Source organism: Asterias amurensis, chromosome 21 (genome assembly GCF_032118995.1).
Source record: "Asterias amurensis chromosome 21, ASM3211899v1".
Classification (NCBI taxonomy): Eukaryota; Metazoa; Echinodermata; class Asteroidea; order Forcipulatida; family Asteriidae; genus Asterias; species Asterias amurensis.
The window spans coordinates 11,665,706-11,685,546 of record NC_092668.1 but is presented as its reverse complement, the minus strand read 5'-3'; the positions used below and the strand labels follow the sequence as shown (position 1 = coordinate 11,685,546).

At 37.5% G+C, this 19,841-nt stretch overlaps 1 protein-coding gene across 2 annotated transcripts in view; it reads right to left on the bottom strand.

Moving 5' to 3' along the window:
- LOC139952867 (zinc finger MIZ domain-containing protein 1-like) overlaps nt 1-19,841 on the bottom strand; it is a 164,320-nt gene that overhangs the window by 66,555 nt on the left and 77,924 nt on the right. The window contains exon 1 of one of the 2 annotated variants that reach the window (XM_071952129.1): nt 11,683-11,998. The exons of the other annotated variant lie outside the window; for it this stretch is intronic. The gene's annotated coding sequence lies outside the window, so the exon portion shown is untranslated. Of the gene's footprint in view, nt 1-11,682; nt 11,999-19,841 lie in introns of those variants that run through there. 2 annotated transcript variants of the gene reach the window in all.

The window sequence follows — 19,841 nt, the reverse complement described above, 5'->3', positions numbered from 1 at the left end:
AAAAGAGGTGAGACTTATCAGTTTCTTCTTATCAGGCCCGTGCTTTGTTTTTGAAAGGGCAAGGGGCACAAAGGCATTTTCTCCTTGGTAAAGGGCACCCACCCTATGAGGACATTGTAACTTTCTACTGGAGGATTTCATTTTCCCATCATGAAAGAGACCAGACTCATTATTCTTTCCAGCCTCAAGTTGATAACACTGAGTCAGAAAGGAAACAAAATGGCCGCCTCATGATAAAGGTCCATTCTTTTGTTAGTGATACTGCCGATCTAAGGAAGTGATATCTACATGTTAGGGTAAATGTTTTTCATCGCTAAATAAACCTTTGGACATGACAATACAACATGACACTTTGTGGCATAAAGCCAAGTAAAAAATAAATTATGTTTAGCGTCTGAGTTCCTGAAGAAAAGGGAAGTGAAATGGGCTTTTTGTTTATAAGATGGCAGCCATTCTTCATACACAATTTCAACCAACCATTTGTATTTCTACTTTCAACACACAATAATGTAAGTAACATCAGTTTAATGAACATGTTTACAGTTGTTTTATTTAATAGTTAAATCAGTTATTAAAACCCCTGCTTTAACCCACAAGAAAAGTTCAAATATGTAACTAAACAGTCTGTTTTAAAACTGTTTAAACGCAGCACCAAGCTAAGTTCTGACTTGTTGGTAGGTTCTCTATAACAAACTAGAAGTAATTCATGTCATCCAATTTCCATTTTCCCCTTATTTGACTTTTGACACAAGTATGTCAAATTTTAGAAAGAAAAAAAGCTGTGAGTTTTTCACAGTGACATCCATTAAAACTTATTTCTTCCCCAGTTTGATTTATTTGTGAGATTTTGTTAGGAGATTATTCAGACTACTAACATATCCATGCACCTTTTAAGTTATGAGTTTTTTTTTTTTTTTTTTTTCTTTTTCAGACTGCCAATATATTCCTGCCCCTTTAAGGTAAAGGTCAAAGTGAGGTCACACATAGCCGGCTTAGGAAACTGGATCTAGGTTCAGGAAACTCTGAGTGCACTAAAGGTTACCGCTTTCCGAGCCCAGAGTTTGGCAGTGCTCCCATAACAACCACTACCAGAAAAAGGGAAAAAAAGAGCGGAGCCGAGCCATCATCAACTACGTGATTTTATAGATGACCTGGGTACATGTCTGGAATTAGGAAATATAAAAAGTACAAAGGCCAGTACACTAACCCCAAGAAAACAGTTTGTGGCTAGACGACAACTAAGACTAAAGAAAAGAGCCAACCGAAAAAAAATTCGTACTGGTTTCGTAAAGTTGTGATGTTGAAAATGGAATCAAATTCAAAATGAAAGTTACAATATTTTTTTTTTTCTTCTCTTATATGAATCAATTCACGCATTATGAAATGGCATAGTATTCCAAAAGTAAAACAGGCCTGAAATTACACAAAGACCACGGCCTGCGATGCCCCTGGTTTTAGCCTTGGTGCCCCTTCAAAAGTGTCCCATAGACTTTCAGATTTTACAATGGATGTGCCCTTTGCAACCTAAAAATGGCCTTGCCCTTTCAAAGATGAAATTCCAGGCCTGTCAATATCGTTCATAAAGTATTGACAAACATAATTCCTAAAAACTAAAAGCAACTTCCAAAGTTACTTTGGAAGTGTCCCCCAAAACAGTATAGCAAAGAAATACACAAAAGTGTACAAGCGTTCATTTGCCGCGCTAAATACAATCAATCCAAACACAGCTACAGGCCTCTTCCCTCCATGTATTCAACTCTTTGTAAAAAAACAAAAATGCCATCCTTTCATGTGCAAGTGGTAGGCCACTTGACCCTAGCTCCAACTTCTACAACGCAAGTTGACAACATGAATCAAAGATTCCTTCGCCAAAGTAAAGTTCAAGTTGACAGAAAAAACACTAGCGTTAAAGCGAGAAGGAAATATGCCTTTGAAGTTTAGCCGTTGAAGAAACTGAGCAATGTGTAGCGAGACCCCCCTTCAGTATTGGGCTTGGTAAAGACCAGTATCCTAAGGGTCTAGTGGACTTATTTCACCTCAGAATTGACCTTAGTAGACCCAGACAATGCTGTTAGTTGCAGCAACTTGAAGGAATTTATATGGGGCTACCTTCAACACAAACTGACCTGAGCTCAATTTTCTTAGAGCTGCTTAAGCACTGCTCAATAATTTCCTGCTAAGCGAAAAGGAGCATGGGTAAAAACCAAAATTAATATTCTTTATCCCGATGCAAATTTAACATTACTTTTAATCGTTGCGGTACCCGCTGCCAAAACAAAGGATTCGAACTGCCTCTAGCTACCGGGCAACCTCGGTAGTCTAGTTGGTAAGACACTGCTCTAGAATTGCAAGGGTCGTTTGTTTGAATCCCAACCGAGTAACATGCCTGTGATATTTTTTTCACACTAGGACTCAGGAAAGTACTGAGTACACAGTGCTGACACACATCGGTGCATGGGTAAAAACCAAAATTAATATTCTTTATCCCCCGATGCAAATTTAACATCTCTAACAGTCATTCACATAACAAACAAATTAGCTCAATTTCATTTACTTTTCCTTTAAAACTAGCCCAATGCTATGCAGATATCCTGAAATAAAAGTTGAAATTTCCCAGTTTCCTAGTCAGGGGGTTATTTATCAAGGAACTATTTCACAGTACCATACAATCCTATGTACTCCATTTCCTGTAAATTGTTGATTGACAATTCATGTCGGTTGTTGCATGTTAAAGGAGCAATCTACACATACCCCTGGTGTAACGCAGTTGTATTTAAAGGTATTCAGGGCACCTTTGGTAATTGTCAAAAGACCAGTATTCTCACTTAGCCGTTACCATACAAATCTGTAAAATTTTTACTCAATTGGTCACCGAATATGCAAGAGAATATTGAAAGAAAAAACATCCTTGTTGCACAAATTTGTGCGCTTTCAGATACCTAAAAGGGCTTCTGGCCAGAACTTTTTTATCAGATGTAAATATTTGAGTGGGAACTTACCTCTTTCTCAAAAATTACAATACTTCAAAAGGGAGCTGCTTCTCACAATGTTTTATACTCTCAACAGCTCTCTGTTGCTCGTTATTTAAGTACATTTTAATGCTAATAACTATTTTGAGTGATTACTAATTGTGTCTGGTGCCTTTAACCATTTTGTTTTAGACAATTACATTTATTCATCGGGGAAACTAACCTTTTTGAAATTACCTCACTCAGACAGACATACTTCGCTCAAAGATAACAGAATTTGAAGTGGCATAATATCCAACAACGATTGACACTTAATTGACTTAAAGTTAGAATAATTTATTAAGTGATCTCGTTCAATGAATACTTCAATAAATATTTCACTCATCTACTTGACAAACACTTCACGTTTACAAACTCTCCATCATTTCTCACAAAACTGGTTCAGAAAAATACAATGTGCCCTCATAATTTTCCCTCTTCATAAAAAGCAATTATTAGCAATGATGATTGGCAGTTTGCATCACTAATTGCAGCAGTTAAATTATTCGATAAACACCACTGTCTAACCTACCAGCTTCTTTCCAACAATTTCAAGAGGGGCCAAGGTTGCAACATCACTAGCCTTGCAATGGTTTTCTGATCACACAGTAAAGTACAACTAAATAGACTAAAAAATGCCAATATTCTGTGACCTGCAGCCGATTTCACAAAGAGTTAGGACTAGTCTTATCTCGCCTTAGGACGAGTTACTCGTCCAAACTTAAAGGGGTGGACACTATTGGTAATTACTCGAAATAATTATTAGCATAAAACCTTACTTGGTAACAGGTAATGGGGAGAGGTTGGTAGTATAAAACATTGTGAGAAACAGCTCCCTCTGAAGTGGAGTAGTTTTCGAGAATGAAGTAATTTTCCACGAATTTGATTTCGAGACCTCAAGTTTAGAACTTGAGGTCTCGAAATCAACCATCTAAACGCACACAACTTCGTGTGACAAGGGTGTTTTTTTCTCTCATTGTTATCTCGCAACTTGACCAATTGAGCTCAAATTTTCAGAGGTTTGTTATTTCATGCATATGTTGACATACACCAAGTGAGAAGACTGGTCTTTGACAATTACCAATAGTGTCCACTGTCTTTAAGACTAGCTATGCGTTTTTGATATCTCTTAGAACTAGTCCTAAGTTAGGACTACTCCTAACTCTTTGTGAAATCGACCCCTGCATCTGTACATCCTAAATAACAAGCGTTCCCGGTAGGTTTGGAGATACTATGACCAAAGTTATTTTACAAACAACCTGTTGTAAAAACGTAGGACCTTTATTTGACTTTGCAAAATGGAATGCCCTTTGTCACTGAAAAATGTGTCCAGTAATTCCTTATGCATCCCTAGTAGTTTTAACCGCATACCATTACCAAACCAAATTTTTACAAACAAACTTTGGTACATCTAAAACGTCAAGAGAGTCGCGTAAATCTGTTGTACATGCTGAATTTTGTTTCATTTCCTGATATTGTCCGAGAGACAAATAATATTTTAGTGATTTTTTTTTACTCATTTCTCAAAAACTACAGCACCTCCGCAGGTAATATTTTAAGGGAAGCTTTCTACCATCATTATTTTCAAACTGTGTTAGTTTGATGTAAATCTGTGGACATTGTGTTTTTGTGTCGTACAAAAAGTACCCAGACCCCATAATAGAAATCTGTGGACGTTGTGTTTTGCCACACAAAAACATAGCCAAACCCTTGAAGTGGCATCAGAGTATACATGTACCTCACAGCTTGTCAGACCACCAGACAAGGTCATGTTCTATAAAGGTACAATGTTCAACTAAAACGATAGTACTGTTTGTCTTTCACACGTTCCAGCCGCTTGCCTAAAATAGCACCATGTGAATCGAGTCAGTTGTAAAGTACAAGATTTTTTAGTGTAAACCTTTTTAAAGACGATCAGAGCATACTGATCGATACATTGAGTCGTTAACTACTCACTGGTTCTTTTCAGAACCAACACTACTCAAGTTAGATATTCACATGGTGTCACCACAAACCTTTCTTAGTTTTTTTAATTGAATTTGAATTGAATTGTTATAAATTATACTTCCAGCATGCAAAGTTTCAATCATTTAAAAACTACTTTTCAAAATGCTCCGCTCGCAATTTGAACTTCAGTTGTTAGCAGTCCAAAACTTATTAATATTTCTAAGGGTAATTTCCTGTTTGAACTTGATGCCTTCAGTCCTTGAACTATATTTTTGAGGGGGCAAGGCCATTTTTATTCTGCGAAGGGCACTTCCATTGTACAATCCGACAGTATATGGGACACTTTTGAAGGGGCAAGAAGGCCAAGACCAGGAGCAGCGGGGCCACGGCCTCTGCGTAATTCTATGTGCAAACAAAACCATTCGAAATATCTCAACAAAGGTTTTAAAGCAGTTTGGAGAAAATATTTCTGTAGGTTAATTAACTAGAAATTTTCCACCTGATTAATATTTCAGAAACCTGTAGCTTTATTGTTTTTTAGCTATTGATTAAATTAAAAAGACACCAGATTATTATTTAGGTGTAGCATGAGAAACAATGCAAGCATTTTTTATCATAAAGACAAGGTCAAATCGAGGTCGGACAGAAGTCACTTCTAGGAAACTTGGTGGGCAGAGTCAGAGTTGTGAAATCTTATGTGGTTTCCGATGTAGGTCAACATTCAGAAAACCCCTACATAGTACATGTAGGTGTGACTTGCCCAGAGACATTCAATATCATCAGTGGTCTCTAACTCCTAGATGTTGACTGATAATTATTCCACTTTCCGACACTATTCTTGGAAAACCATCTTGATTTCACAATTAGTTTGGAATCACCTCTAGAAATACTTCTAGATGAATACAACCACGTGATTACTTGTTTGCTACTAGTTTGGTGAAACTGTGAACCACCTGAACAAATTGATGATATTCAACTTACGGCTATTTTATATGGAGGCAAAATACAGGCAACCAATTCCAACCCTCAGGATTTATAGGAATTGCTGCTCTCAGACTCAAATTTTTTGTTGATTTCTGATGCGTTAAGGTGGAAAATTATCAACAACGTTTTACATTTTACTTCGAAGTGAATCCTTTCTCAAAATAGTTAAAATTGATTAACAGCTGCCGTGCTTCTCATCAAGTAAGTTTGTGTGGTCTTTAACCTTGGGAGTAGAAATACCAATCTATGACCCAAACTTTAAAGGCAGTGGACACTATTGGTAATTACTCAAAATAATTATTAGCATAAAACCTTTCTTGGTGACGCGTAATGGGGAGAGGTTGATAGTATAAAACATTGTGAGAAACGGCTCCCTCTGAAGTGCCATAGTTTTCGAGAAATAAGTTATTTTCCATCAATTTGATTTTGAGACCTCAGGTTTAGAACTTGAGGTCTCGAAATCAACCATCTAAACGCAGACACCTTCATGTGACAAGGGTGTTTTTTTCTTTCAGTATTATCTTGCAAGTTTGATGACCGATTGAGCTCAAATTTTCACAGGTTTGTTATTTTATGCATATGTTGAGACACACCATGCTGTGAAGGCTAGTCTTTGACAATTTCCAATAGTGTCCATTTCCTTAAAGACCATGACAACATTATTTTAATAAGCTTATTTCGTACAATGACACAAGAGTACATTTTTGCCAGTCCCAAGTTTGGTTAAAAAGCGCTTAATTTGGGAAGAATCATCTTCCAATCTTGGACCCTACCTTTAAGACCCATGACTAAATAATAAATAAATTAGATTTCCATCATTACCTAGTTTGGTGACATTGCAGGGACTGATTTCATCCAAAATATTTTGACTGAACTTTTTTTTGTGCACACTGAATGGTAATAAGTAGCAAGGGATGATGAAATTTGAGTAGCAACTGACACATTTTGCATAGCATTTTGCTCTGCTATACAAGGAAAATCGGTTACTGCATTGTGTTCGTGGGAAGAAGCATCGTCCGTTACATGTGTCTTGGTTCTCAACAAGTCACTCGTGCAACCCCCTTCCCTAGACAGTCTTTGTCTGCTTCCAACTCCTCACACACAAAAATCCATACAAATGGTTGTATGTCCGCAATAAAGGGACTACAAAAGTAACAACAACCAAGAAAGAAAAAGAAAGAAAAAACAGACGTAAGTGAGAGTCAAAATGGGGTATAATTGGGACAGATTGTGAATTCATTACGACAACGGTGTCTATGATTGGAGCCCAGTGTGTTCGGCTGGCTGGGGACCACTGATGCTATTAGCTGGTAACCATCCACTAGGGAGACCCTCCTCCTTCCGTTAACAAAAAGCCACTTAAACCAAAACCTAGATGTAGGTTGCCGTAGTGGTAAGAGCATTAGAAAAGCATGGCTTTATTTCGTGGCACAACTTGTTTTTCTCAAGTGTATCATTTTTGCTCATAATCACAGCCACATCTTGTGTGATTTCTTTCTTACTTGTGTTCTCCAAGTTCCCACACAAACAAACTAAATCAGTTAAAAAAATCATATTATTCTGTAGAAAAACCAATAATCCCCATATAGCCTAACAAACCATATAATTGTTTCCATGTTTATTTGCTTTATATTGTTGTCTCAGTTAGTAAAACCATTAGTACACAAAGCAGCATTCCAAAGTCCCCAAACGTGTACAATTTGCAATTTCTGTAATTTACAAAGACTTTGAGGTATATTCAGGTCAACTTGAGGTCATGCTAAGGTCACCCCCTGGGTCACGATACAATACAGCTTTGATATACCAGCCAGACAGTCAACGTCTCTCAGGGGACCTGGCTTCCAACTTGCCCCAATATCTGCTGATAAATTTCTCAAACATTCTTCCTTAGTTAGCTGATAGTAAAAAAGATTTGTACAATGTCGCTTGTCATGTTACACTGCTAACAATGCACACGAACTACCAGTGAGCATTCTTTTGTGGTGTGAATGGTTCCCTGAATTGTCAACAATACCGCGGGTCAAAGTGGTACGATTACCGGCCGAATCAGCAGAGAGCACGTCCGATCTGACTGAGCCGGGCCGACCAAATTGAATCATTGAGCAGAGTTTGATTTCAATACAAACGGCACAGATTTCTTAGCGTTGTACTTCAGCCAGCCCGTAAGAGATGATATCATTTGCAATTAATAGACTTTAATAGTTAATATTATTAGCTTTTATGCTCTCTAAAAAGCTTCTAACCTGATAAAACTGTCAAAGTTAATTTGCACTATATTCTCAAAGTACAGTTCTAATTGAACTGTTTTACCTTCTTGTAACAATTTTTTGGGGGAAACTAAACAATGTGCCGTCGGACAGAGGTACAAGTAACAGACACAAGAAACTGTTTACAAAGTTAATTGAAACTAAGTGTAAGGAAAGTAAGTGCAATTGAAGGTTTGCAAATATTTTCTGAAAAAAATATAAAGGCCAAATCTATGGTTACACCAATAGTGCGGGGACACAACACAAACTCCTTTTGAGCTGGCCAAAGATTAAAACTTTCTTGGCCGTGCCATATATTCTGTTTAACATATTTTGTGAAAATCTTGTTCAGCACTTCTTTTGAAAAGGTGCTTAATGCGTCTATGCATGATCACTGAGACATATACAAACTGGTTACACTAAGACCCCTATTCACTGACTCCAGGATTGACAACAAAAACCTGGGGTTGGCTAAGGGTTTGGCAACACTAGCTGGCTTAACAGTCAGCACTCTTTGCAGGGTCACTGGGGTATGGATAAGCTGCTTTAGGCTAAAGTAGAAAAGCTTGTTACTCATGTCTCACACAGAAGACTATGGGGGGGGGGACTACTCTAACTGGAGACTTGTTAAATATCTAGTGTAGGTATACAACTTGTACAACTGTGTGTACAAGGGAAATCCAGTCAATATACAAATTAGGTAAAGAAAGTGTTCCGTTGTGCCGTTTAAAAAGGGTACATTCCGGAGCAGTATTGAGGTGCGGAGATAGTGAGTCAAGTGAGGTACGAAGTGTGGCTAGGCATTAAAACGAAACTTTGTCAACTTTTAGCGGACAGCGAGGGGGTGTTTGAAGATGAGTTTAGCATTTGTGGAACGACAAGTAGGTTTACAATCAATGGCTGCAATTTCTGTTTAAAGAGTAGCCGAGGGTCAGGAAGATGAGGTGATATTCATGGATACCAAGCAGGCTTTTTTCCGGTTTCAACAAATGTACATTTAGAAAGTGTGGGGACATAAAGGCAGGCCTGTATGCTTTGTTTTCAAAAGGGCAAGGCACAAAAGCATTTTCATCTCGGTAAAGGGGCACCCTATAGGAAAATTGTAAATTTCTACTAGAGCACCAAGGCAATTACCAGGGGCATGGAGGCAACCTGTGAAGTATCAATCGGGCCTAGTTAAATGACTTGCTTTTTTAAAGGTTCATCCGTTAAAACTTATTGATTAATGGTGCCACCAAGTACAATCAAAACAACCCCACAGCGCAGGATTAGAGAAAGTTTTGATTGTAGCAGTCTAGAAAGACCCGCAGACAACTTTTTTAAAGGGTTGAAATTCACCATCTATCATCGACTACCATTTACTGGAATTTCTGTTATTTAATAACATCCTGTGCGCAAATGTCCTTGTGTGTTTTCCAAACTAACGGCAAAGTTTCTTTTAAAGGGGATATGGGATAGTGTTACAATTATATTGACTGTTGGTTGGCTGAGGTCACGGGGTCATGGCACACACCAGGGTTGGTGGTGTCAAATGTTGGACAGAGAAGCCACTTACACGATTCTGTAAGTTTCTGTAGTTTTTGTACTTTCTTCGTTTCAGAGCTACTTGAGATTTGAGTAGGACCCTGTTTCAGATAAGGGCTGCTCAAGAAGAAAATATGAACTATTGTCTGCTAACTAAGCAGAAATGAGCAGGATACCAGTCACAATTTGAACATGTGACATGGACTTTTATCTGGTAATCTTATTCTGGTAAGCATTAAAAGCAACTCAGATATTTTTGTCTAGAACTGAATGTGATTGTGAATCTCCGAGCGAGAGTTTTGAGACTTAGTATTGTTTCTAACTGCAGTCACTGTTGATATTGCAATCTGATTAGGGTTTCTGATATCTACATATTATTTAAATGTTTATGTAGCTAGAGTAGGAAGCTTCTTGCTTAAAGGCAGTGGACACTATTGGTAATTACTCAAAATAATTATTGGCATAAAACCTTACTTGGTAACCAGTAATGGGGAGAGGTTGATAGTATAAAAATATTGTGAGAAATGGCTCCCTCTTTTAAAGCAGAGTAGTTTTCGAAAAAGAAGTTATTTTCCACGAATTTGATTTTGAGACCTCAGATTCAGAATTTGAGGTCTCGAAATCAAGCATCTGAAAGCACACAACTTCGTGCAACAAGGGTGTTTTTTTGTTTCATTCATATGTCGCAGCTTTGACAACCAATTGAGCTCAAACTTTCACAGGTTTGTTATTTTATGCATATGTTGAGATACACAAACGCGGAAGACTGGTCTTTGACAATTACCAATAGTGTCCAGTGTCTTTAATTTACAACTTGTCTTCAAACAATGGTGGCTTAAAAAAAAGGCAATGGTTCTAATGAGGTAACTATACTCTATGTTCCGACACTGACTCCTGCATCTGGGCTTGAATTTTACACTGGACCATAGGCCCGAGGTCAGTAGTTCTGGTGTCGGAACCATTAAGCTTTTGACCGAACAAGTTCATTGAATGTTACTGAAGAATAATACCGCTTCGTACAATCTTGAAAACAAAAAAGTATGTGCCTGCCCGCTAGTGTAAGAGTTAACGTCATGACTTGGTTTAGGAGAAAAACTAGGGGGTGTCGGACTAGGTATACCCTTCAATAAAAGAATGCATTCAATAACTTTAAATAATAAATGCATATTTTTTTCGGGGGGGGGGGGGGGTGATGTTGATCCAGTATTTCCATAGTTTACTGTTAAATTCTGGGAAACAGTCAAATTAAAAATGTAGCACTGGTATCCACGCTGTACATTTACTGAAGTCGAGCTTTCTTATTAAGTTGCTGTGGTACATAAAATCCAATTACATGGGATCCTCCAAAACTGGAACTGACTCGTGAAAAGTCAGGTACCCCATCAGCTGCCTCATAATGTTCATTACGTGAGAGTGGGTACCATACATAGGATAGAAGAAATGTACCAGTCTGGTGTCCTGATTTTGTGGGTAAAAAAATATGTAGAAAATACAAAGGGTGCCAGACTAACCGACTCATTTTGTTGAGTTTCTCCACAAAAACCACAAACACACATGTTTTACACAAACAAGCAAAACCAGTGTACGTAACACGGCTAAATTATGCAGACAAGATTGACGTGATGTGGCTTTTACATATAAATCAGCCATCAATTTGCACAATTCAATTTCAGCACTTGACTTCAATTTGCCTGTGTGTGTGTGTCCCCGTCCGTCCCGCAAATATTGAAGAAGCCAATTACATTATTTCAACCCTGGTTTGAGACCGTACAACGTTAATAAATCATTCATTCTTATGAAGTGATTTTCTATTTCCCTTGCATTATAATACATACGCATTCACAACATGAGTGTTGAACTATCTATCCGAACTGCTACACTATGACAGCCATGTACACAGCACATGCATTCCGAACAGACCTAAATACACATTACACACAAACAAGCCTACCCTAAATATACTGTCTACTCACCATGGCTATTCCAACATACAGATCACTGTCCAGCCTCGCTTGCTGCAACACACAGTAGTAATATCAACGCCAGGCTCACTTCATACACAGCACAGGCTCAAGCGGCTTGCTCCCAATATTTAACTCTCAGTCTCAGTCAGGGATTTTTTTTTTTATCCAGCTCTCCTCTTTCTGCGATACGGTTTCCCACGGTAGTTATCAACACAAGTGGCTATGATTTCTCAATACAATTAAAAGATAGCCCCTCTCTAGTACATTCACTTGGGTCTTGGCTATAGTTGTAGAGTTGTGAACACAGCTAGTCAGCTAGAATACACTATCTACACACAGACTCAATAATACACTCTTACAAATCATTTGCAAATGACACTTTTGTTACTTGGACATGGGCTGTACCACTTTAGGAGCCACGGGGGTGATCCTCGACAAGCGAGTGGGCGGGCACAGGATCGTGGCATGATCCTCTCCAACACACAACAGGAAACTCGCCTTTACTCCACGGCTACCGCTACTCACAACGAAAAACACTCACAGCTAAACTATTTAGCAACAATCGTGAATATCAGTGCTGCTGTTTGCGTATGTTTTTAAAAATTCTATTATAATAGACATGCTGTTAGGGGTGTTCAACTGCAGAGGGATTGGGAAATATGCAACACCCCTGCTAGGATAGTAGAACGATCAAGCTTGTTCTCATCTGACCTAGTAGGCAAGGCAAGTGTAGTATACACTATGCATGTATTGCCATCAAACCCATGGTCATTCAGTAAGTATTGAATTACTAACCCAGGCTCTACATAGAAATTGAAAGAAGAAGGTAGGGGAAAAAATCCAGTCTCCTCAGTGCACACTATACACTATGGTTGGTACACTGCCTGAACAAAGAGCTCATGAATATGCATAAGGTTTATACTACTTTGTGTATGAATGGGGGAAGCATGTTAGCATGATTCTGATTCTGAGGGGCTCTATGTTATAACAGGGCCATAAGGTAGTCTAGTGACACAGCACTGTGTGTGTGACCATGGTATAACAATAATCCAAGCAATAAAGACAGCTTCCATGGTGTTGGTGATCTCTTTAGTGTGTTGTTTGATTACAGCAACAATTGTAAGCCAAATGTTGCTGAATGATGTTTAACAAAAGCCACGCAGTGAGCAGCTCGCTCTGGTCACAAAATGAACACAGATATTTGAGCTCGCTAAAAGCGTTCTACCTCTCTAACATCTTGAGGTAAATGTTGTATTATTTAAATAAAAACATATTTTCTGCTTAAAGGGAAGGTTTAGGTTTTGGTAATCCACTCTTAAAACCAAAGGGAAATGAATCCATACTTGGTTAGAACATGGAGGTAGAATCTATTTCTACCTCCATGGTTAGAAGTGAAGAAGCTTTTGGATAGTAAAGCATTTTACTTTCGCAGTTTTTTTATATCACTAGTTAGTAGTAGCATCATTCTTTAAACACTATCTCTAATTTTATAATCTTGAAGTAAATGTTCAACATTATTTAAACAAAAAACATATTTGCTTAAAGGGAAGGTTTAGGTTGTAAATAATCACTCTTATAATCAAAGTCAATTAAATCATACTTGGTTAGTTTAAGTAAAAGAAGCTTTTGATAGTATAAAGCATTTTAGAAAATCAATTTACTTTCGCAGTTATTTGAGCTCACTAAAATTATTCTTTAAACCTATTTGACCTTATAATCTTGAAATACAATGTTCAAATTATATTATAAACTACCAAAAACCCATATTTGATTCTTAAAGGGAAGGTTTATGTCTTGTAATCACTCTTAAAACCAACAGCAGCTTTATAAAAAATAAAAAAATATGTAAAAAAAAAGAGAGACTCATTTCACTTTGAAGTAATGTCAATATAGAAAAAGATTTTTGTCCCTTAAAATTTTAATTTGAGAAATGAAACCGCAGATACATTTCTCAGATTGTATATTTTAATTACAGATTATTCTTCCTGCATGGACTTTAAATCGAGAGATTTAGGCAAAATCTAAAAAACATGAAAACCTTCTGAAATGAAACTTCCACAAGATAGTTTTATTGTATATACCAACAATTGTATAGAACTTAAACCAAATGGTTCCCGCAAAAGGCCACAGGTATACTGTCCCTTTAAATGTCTGTTATACAAATATCATGATATTATAATCTTTTAATCCTGTATTTTTTTCATTAATTTCAACAGTCGTCATCAACATTTAAAACAAAGACCCCTCAAATGAATTTGCTTGTGTTATAAGCCACAAGTGTGTAACATAGCCATTATCACCTCTCAAATTCTCAATATATTTCCAACTGTTAATAGAAAGTTGCATAACAATTAGAATTTACTGATGAATGCAATTGACACGAGAACCTTTTACTTCTGGCTGGGAAATGTGACGGGAAATGTGACGGGAAAAAAGTTGACACGTCAGAAGGAAAAAATAATCACTCTGAATTTGTATTTTTACAACAGAAGTTATAAGTTTCGCTTTTACAAGGAAGCCGTGTAAACTAACCAACCACCAAGGTTATGAATGAGACACACACAAGAACATTTAAGGAAAAGCAAAACGCTTTTGTAATTTCAGACGTAAGAAAATCCATACCACAACCAAAACTTCCATGAAGTATTCGCGCAAAATTAGTAAGCAGATGGCTCACACAGCCCTGACGGCATTTTCCTTCTCATTCATCGTCATTTTCATGTCTCTTTATGGAGATTTTTTTTCTTTCTTTAAAGGCGGGAGCAGGATTTTTTTTTTTTAGCGTCTACTTTTCATTTGCATAACACTCACCACTCGGAATGAGAGGGGGAAAATGTTTTGATCAGCGGTATTCCGCTTGCTCACTGCTCTTGTTGATGGGTTCGGTCTGAGTTGGAGGTTTTCAGGATGTCTGAAATGGGAGGCAAGTCCCCAAGGGAAGGGGAGCTAACTGGGACAGCTCATCAGAAGGGTTCAAGAATATCAAAACAAGGAAGGGCAGGAAAGAGATTATATCATTTGGAGACAGATTTTCTGTGAGATTTGATGGTGTGTAATTAGGAGGGATATTTTTTCTTGAAGGGGGGCTGGCTATCGTGTTCACGTTTGGTTAAAAGGTTATTCATTATTCAGACTAAGTAGATTTAGTTTTTGTATATATATTTAGAAACCAAAATTATTCAGTTTGGTTCACCTCGCGGGTTTAAAACCAATTCTGTGATTTGTATACAAACAGTTAATAATTAAATACACATTTGGTAATACTCCTGACCATACTAACTTATTTGCTAAGAAGCACTGCAGCTGTTGATCATGTCTAACATTTTGAGCAACAATTCCAGGTAGAGTTTTGTTCGACATTACAGTAGAAACAAAACTGTGAAGTTGTAGGTTTGAAATGTAATGTGTCACTTCAAAGACGGCTAAAAAAGAAAACTGTTTGAAAATTTATCAACTGACCAAAGGTAAATGTCTTAAGCAGGTCATATCCGAATAGACCCTTCCCATGAAATATGTAAACTGCACATAGCGCGTGCGCACTTAACGTTTTGGTTGGCAAAATGAGGGAACATCGCTGTTTTGTACACGGCTAATGGGTGCATGACGCAGACGTGATTGCGGGTCTGCTTAGTGCACAACTCTATGGTGTTTGCCAACCAACAGGGTCTGTACGCATGCGTGAATGTAATTAGCATATTTCATGGGAAGGGTCCATTGGCACCAACGGATGTGGCTACAACTGTTGCTATAAGGATGTCCTTTACTTCAACGCATTATGACAAGACGACTCAGCAGCAGCTGTAGCCGCCAATTCAGACAAGGCTTTAAGGCCAAGCCACACTGCAGCAATAACGAAAACGATCACGACACAAATAGAACGCATTCTATTGGTTGAATTCCTTCGCGCAGAATACGCACACGCTTATTTCGCCAATCGTTTTCATTATCATTATCGAGGCCAGTGTGACCGTGACCAGGCCTTTACTGTCCCTGTTTTCAAGTAGAAGTTTTGGGGTTTTTTACCATTCCAAGAGAAGTAAATCTTAGTAAACCTCCTTGGAAGGTGAAATCCAGTCCAGATTCCCTTGTAAGCTTAAACAAATTGCCAGGGAAAAAATGGGAAAAAAATAACACAGGATATGACATTGACGGCTGAGGAATGAATACTTTATGATCCACCAGGAACTTAAAAGAAGATAAAAAGCAACAGGATGACATGAAACTCAAACGCACAGGAATTCTAAATATAACTACCATCAGATCCTGGATCTGACACATACATGATTTAACATTGTGTGTAGTTCTAATCAACTCTTACATACTTTGTGGATGGGTCATAACAAATATTAGATCTGAAAGTATCTTCAATCATCTAACATGTCTATCAAAGATCCAGTAGAAACTTAAATGGTCATGGAGATACACTAAAATCCAAAACCTCATTTCCAGCAGATCAAACAGAACATCTATAGATCCAACAGATCATTCAAAGATCAACAAATAATTCCAAAATTCTAAATAACCTCTCTATGTATATCACAAATAATTCAAAGATCCTAAACCTTTACAGATCCAACGGATCCATCAAAAACCCAACGTAACCTCTACAGACCCAACAGATCTATCAAAGAACCACCATATACTTTAAAGAACCAACAGAACATCTTAAGGTACAACACAGATCCTTCGGAGATAACAGCAACATAACCTCTGTTAGATCCCACTGATGCATGAAAAAAATCCCAAAGATCCATAAAAGATTCAAAACTTTTACAGCTCTAACAGATCTATCAAAGAACCAACAGATACTTTAAAGAACTAACAGAACACCCACAGATCCAACATACCCATAAAAATCATTTTAAGGACCAACAGATCCATCAATGATCCAACATAGCATCTTATGGTGCAACAGATCCTTCGGAGATAACAGCTACGCAACAATACCCATTAGATCCCACTGATGCATGAACAAAATCCCAAAGAGCCATAAAAGATTTGACACGTTTACAGCTCCAACAGTTCTTTCAAAGTCCCAACATACTTTCTACAAACCCAACGGATCCTTCACAGGTCCAACAAATTCAATAAACCAAATCTACCAGACCTAGCACAGATCTGAGTATCTTACATAGATCCAATAGATCCATACCAAAGGGACCCTATACAAAAGACCCCAACACATATCTGATGGGTTTTTCATAGATCCAACAAGTCCTTTTTCATATCCAACGAATTCCAACAATTGCACTGATCCAGTGAATCCTTCACAGTACATACACTTTAACAGACGTGTTTTTACTTGGCATGCCCTTACGGTTAACTGGTTAAAAATAAACTTCCTGAATTTAAGCACATGTGCATGGTTAGGGTGTTTAGGGATGTGTAAATTTGAACAAAATTTGTTGAATTTATGATGAGAGTATAATATTTGTTTGATGAATATGGTTAAGTATGGATTTTTAAACTTTAGCCCATGTAATATTTATAGTATAGTCAATCAATACCAACAGAGTTATCCTACCATTTTTTTTTTTTTTTTCATAGTTCCAATTATAAGAACTTCAACCTTTTCTAAGCTCGCATGAACTATTTTTTAATAATATTCACTATATATAATTAGACAATAATTACAATTGCTTTAGCCACGCAAAAGTCCTGAGTTCGAATCTCACCAAAGTGATTTGCCTGTGAAATGTTGATCAGTATTTTCTACTTAAGCGGCTCTATGAAATTGTGCCCTGGTGCTGGCCTTGGCGCCCCTTCAAAAGTTTTTAATAGAAGGGCCCTTTACAAAATGAAAAATGGCCTTGCCCTCAGAAAGATGAAATGCCAGGCAAGATATTGAACCTATTAGCTAAAGCCATCATTTACTGCCCACGATTGTAGCAGTTTGGCCTTGGTGCCCCTCGAAAAGTTTCGCATACACTTCTAACTGAAAGGCACTTTACAAAATAAAAATTGCCTTGCCCTCTCAAAGATGAAATTCCAGGCAAGATATTTAACCCATTAGCAAAAGCCATCGGTTGAGTTCTTTGTCCAACGTCACTGTTCTCCCGCCCAAACTATGAGAAAATGTCCCGAGAACAACACACTCGGAACAAGATCACACACCACCTTTAATCGGGGGTTTCGTAAATTAAATATAAATTAGATGCAAATTGAATCTAAAATAGATTGTTATAGTTAATTTTGATCAGTTAAAAGTTAAAGGAACACGTTGCCTTGGATCGGTTGAGTTGGTCTTTGAAAAGCGTTTGTAACCGTTTATTATAAAATGCATATGAGTAGAAAGATGTTGTAAAAGTAGAATACAATGATCCACAAAAATATGCCTCGAAATTGCGTGGTTTTCCTTTACCTCGTCGACAAACACGGTCGGCCATTTATGGGAGTCAAATTTATGACTCCCAAAAATGGCCGACCGTGTTAGTTCGCAAAGTAAAAGGAAAGCCACGCAATTTCAAGGAAAACTTGTGAGGATCACTGTATTCTACTTTTAAGACATCTTTCCAACCATATGCATTTTTAAAAAAAATGGTTACAAACGCTTTATATAGACCAACTCGTCCGATCCAAGGCAACGTGTTCCTTTAATATTAGACATCCTTGCTATGTCACATCGTTGTTGAAAAAACACAGCAATCCTTTACTTGTTCTTCCCGACTATCCAAAAATAACCCGCCCAAACTCGGCCGTCATTTCCGAAAAAGGCCCACGTTTATAGCAGTTTCTCGTCGTGATTATTGTGTACTTAGTACTTAACACAACGAGTCCGCAATGCAATCAAATCATCCGACACCTCTCTACCCTGTCTCGTTGATGCGTCGACGGCCCCACAGCTAATTGCTGATTCAGTTATCATAGGGTTTCTTGTCCTCCTAGTGGTAATAATATTGTTTGATTATTCCGGTCGGGTACGTTCATTTAATTCATTCATATTTTTTTCTTTCGGGGTGATTTTAAACGACAGTTGAATTAGGAACTGTATTTATTTATGAAGAATGTACAAAAAGGATTTAGGAATTTATGAATGGATCCACACAGGAAAGGAATGAGGTAGGGTAACTTGTAAGTTGTTACGTGGTAAATATGAATACAAAGTTGGTTAGATTACTATCTATGAATGAAGTTAAAGGACAACATTGGAGGTTTTTTTTTTTTTTTTTTTTTTAATTTATAAAATGCTTTATCCCTGAATCAAGTTTTCCATTTCACGTCATCCATTTTCAAAAAATATTGAGGCTGAGGAATTTTTAACCCACTTGTTGTGGAAACGCAGTTAATGCTTTTCCTATTTATCATCATAAAAACCCCCCATCAAGTTTCTCTTCCTTTTCGTGATAGCTTCATTTCAGTTGCCACGGACATCTATTACCATGGTGATAAGAAGACACAAAGATCCCCCGACGACGAACTTAATTCCCTCAAAACAATGTTTGTATTGGCACACGGTATATGGGTAATTGCTCGGCACACATTGGATGTAAGTTAAACGGGCACACGTTCAACTTGAAATCGGGCTGGAGTTGTTTTCTCTGAATCACTTATTCATGTTCAGCGGACGTCTTGCGTTTCAATCGGGAGGGTTAAGAGCATTTGCGCGGCAAAATGGCAGGCCAGATACTTCACGGAGGCAACAAAGGCGATTGCCTCCATGCCCCCTTGCCCTCAATTTACCAAGAAATTATCTCATATAAAATTTTTTTTAAAACATATTCAAGAGTAACTATAAATATAAATATGAATAGTTGCGTGTTCAACCATGAGTGAAATCTCTTTTAAAGGAGTGGTGGCTCTAAAAAGCGCCGGTTTGGTTGCTGTTTCGAACAATGTACTCTGCTCGTCTCCAGGACCCCATTTAAGCATATTCAAGTTGGGCTGTTTAACCGTGGAAGGGTTGAATGGTAATTACTCTGTGTAAAAAAATGGATAATAAACTTTACAAAATTAATAGAAACTTTATTTGAGCAGCAATTAAGTTGGTATACAATAAAAAGCATAACGAATTGAATTGTTCCCGATACATTACTGGATTCAAATCACTCTACTTGAAGAAAATCCGATAACGCTGAAACGGTAATCTTCAAATTATCATTAAGAAAAAGTCTCATTGAAAATGAACTAATAAAAATCGGCGCATTATTGCGCTAATTAATTCTGTGTCC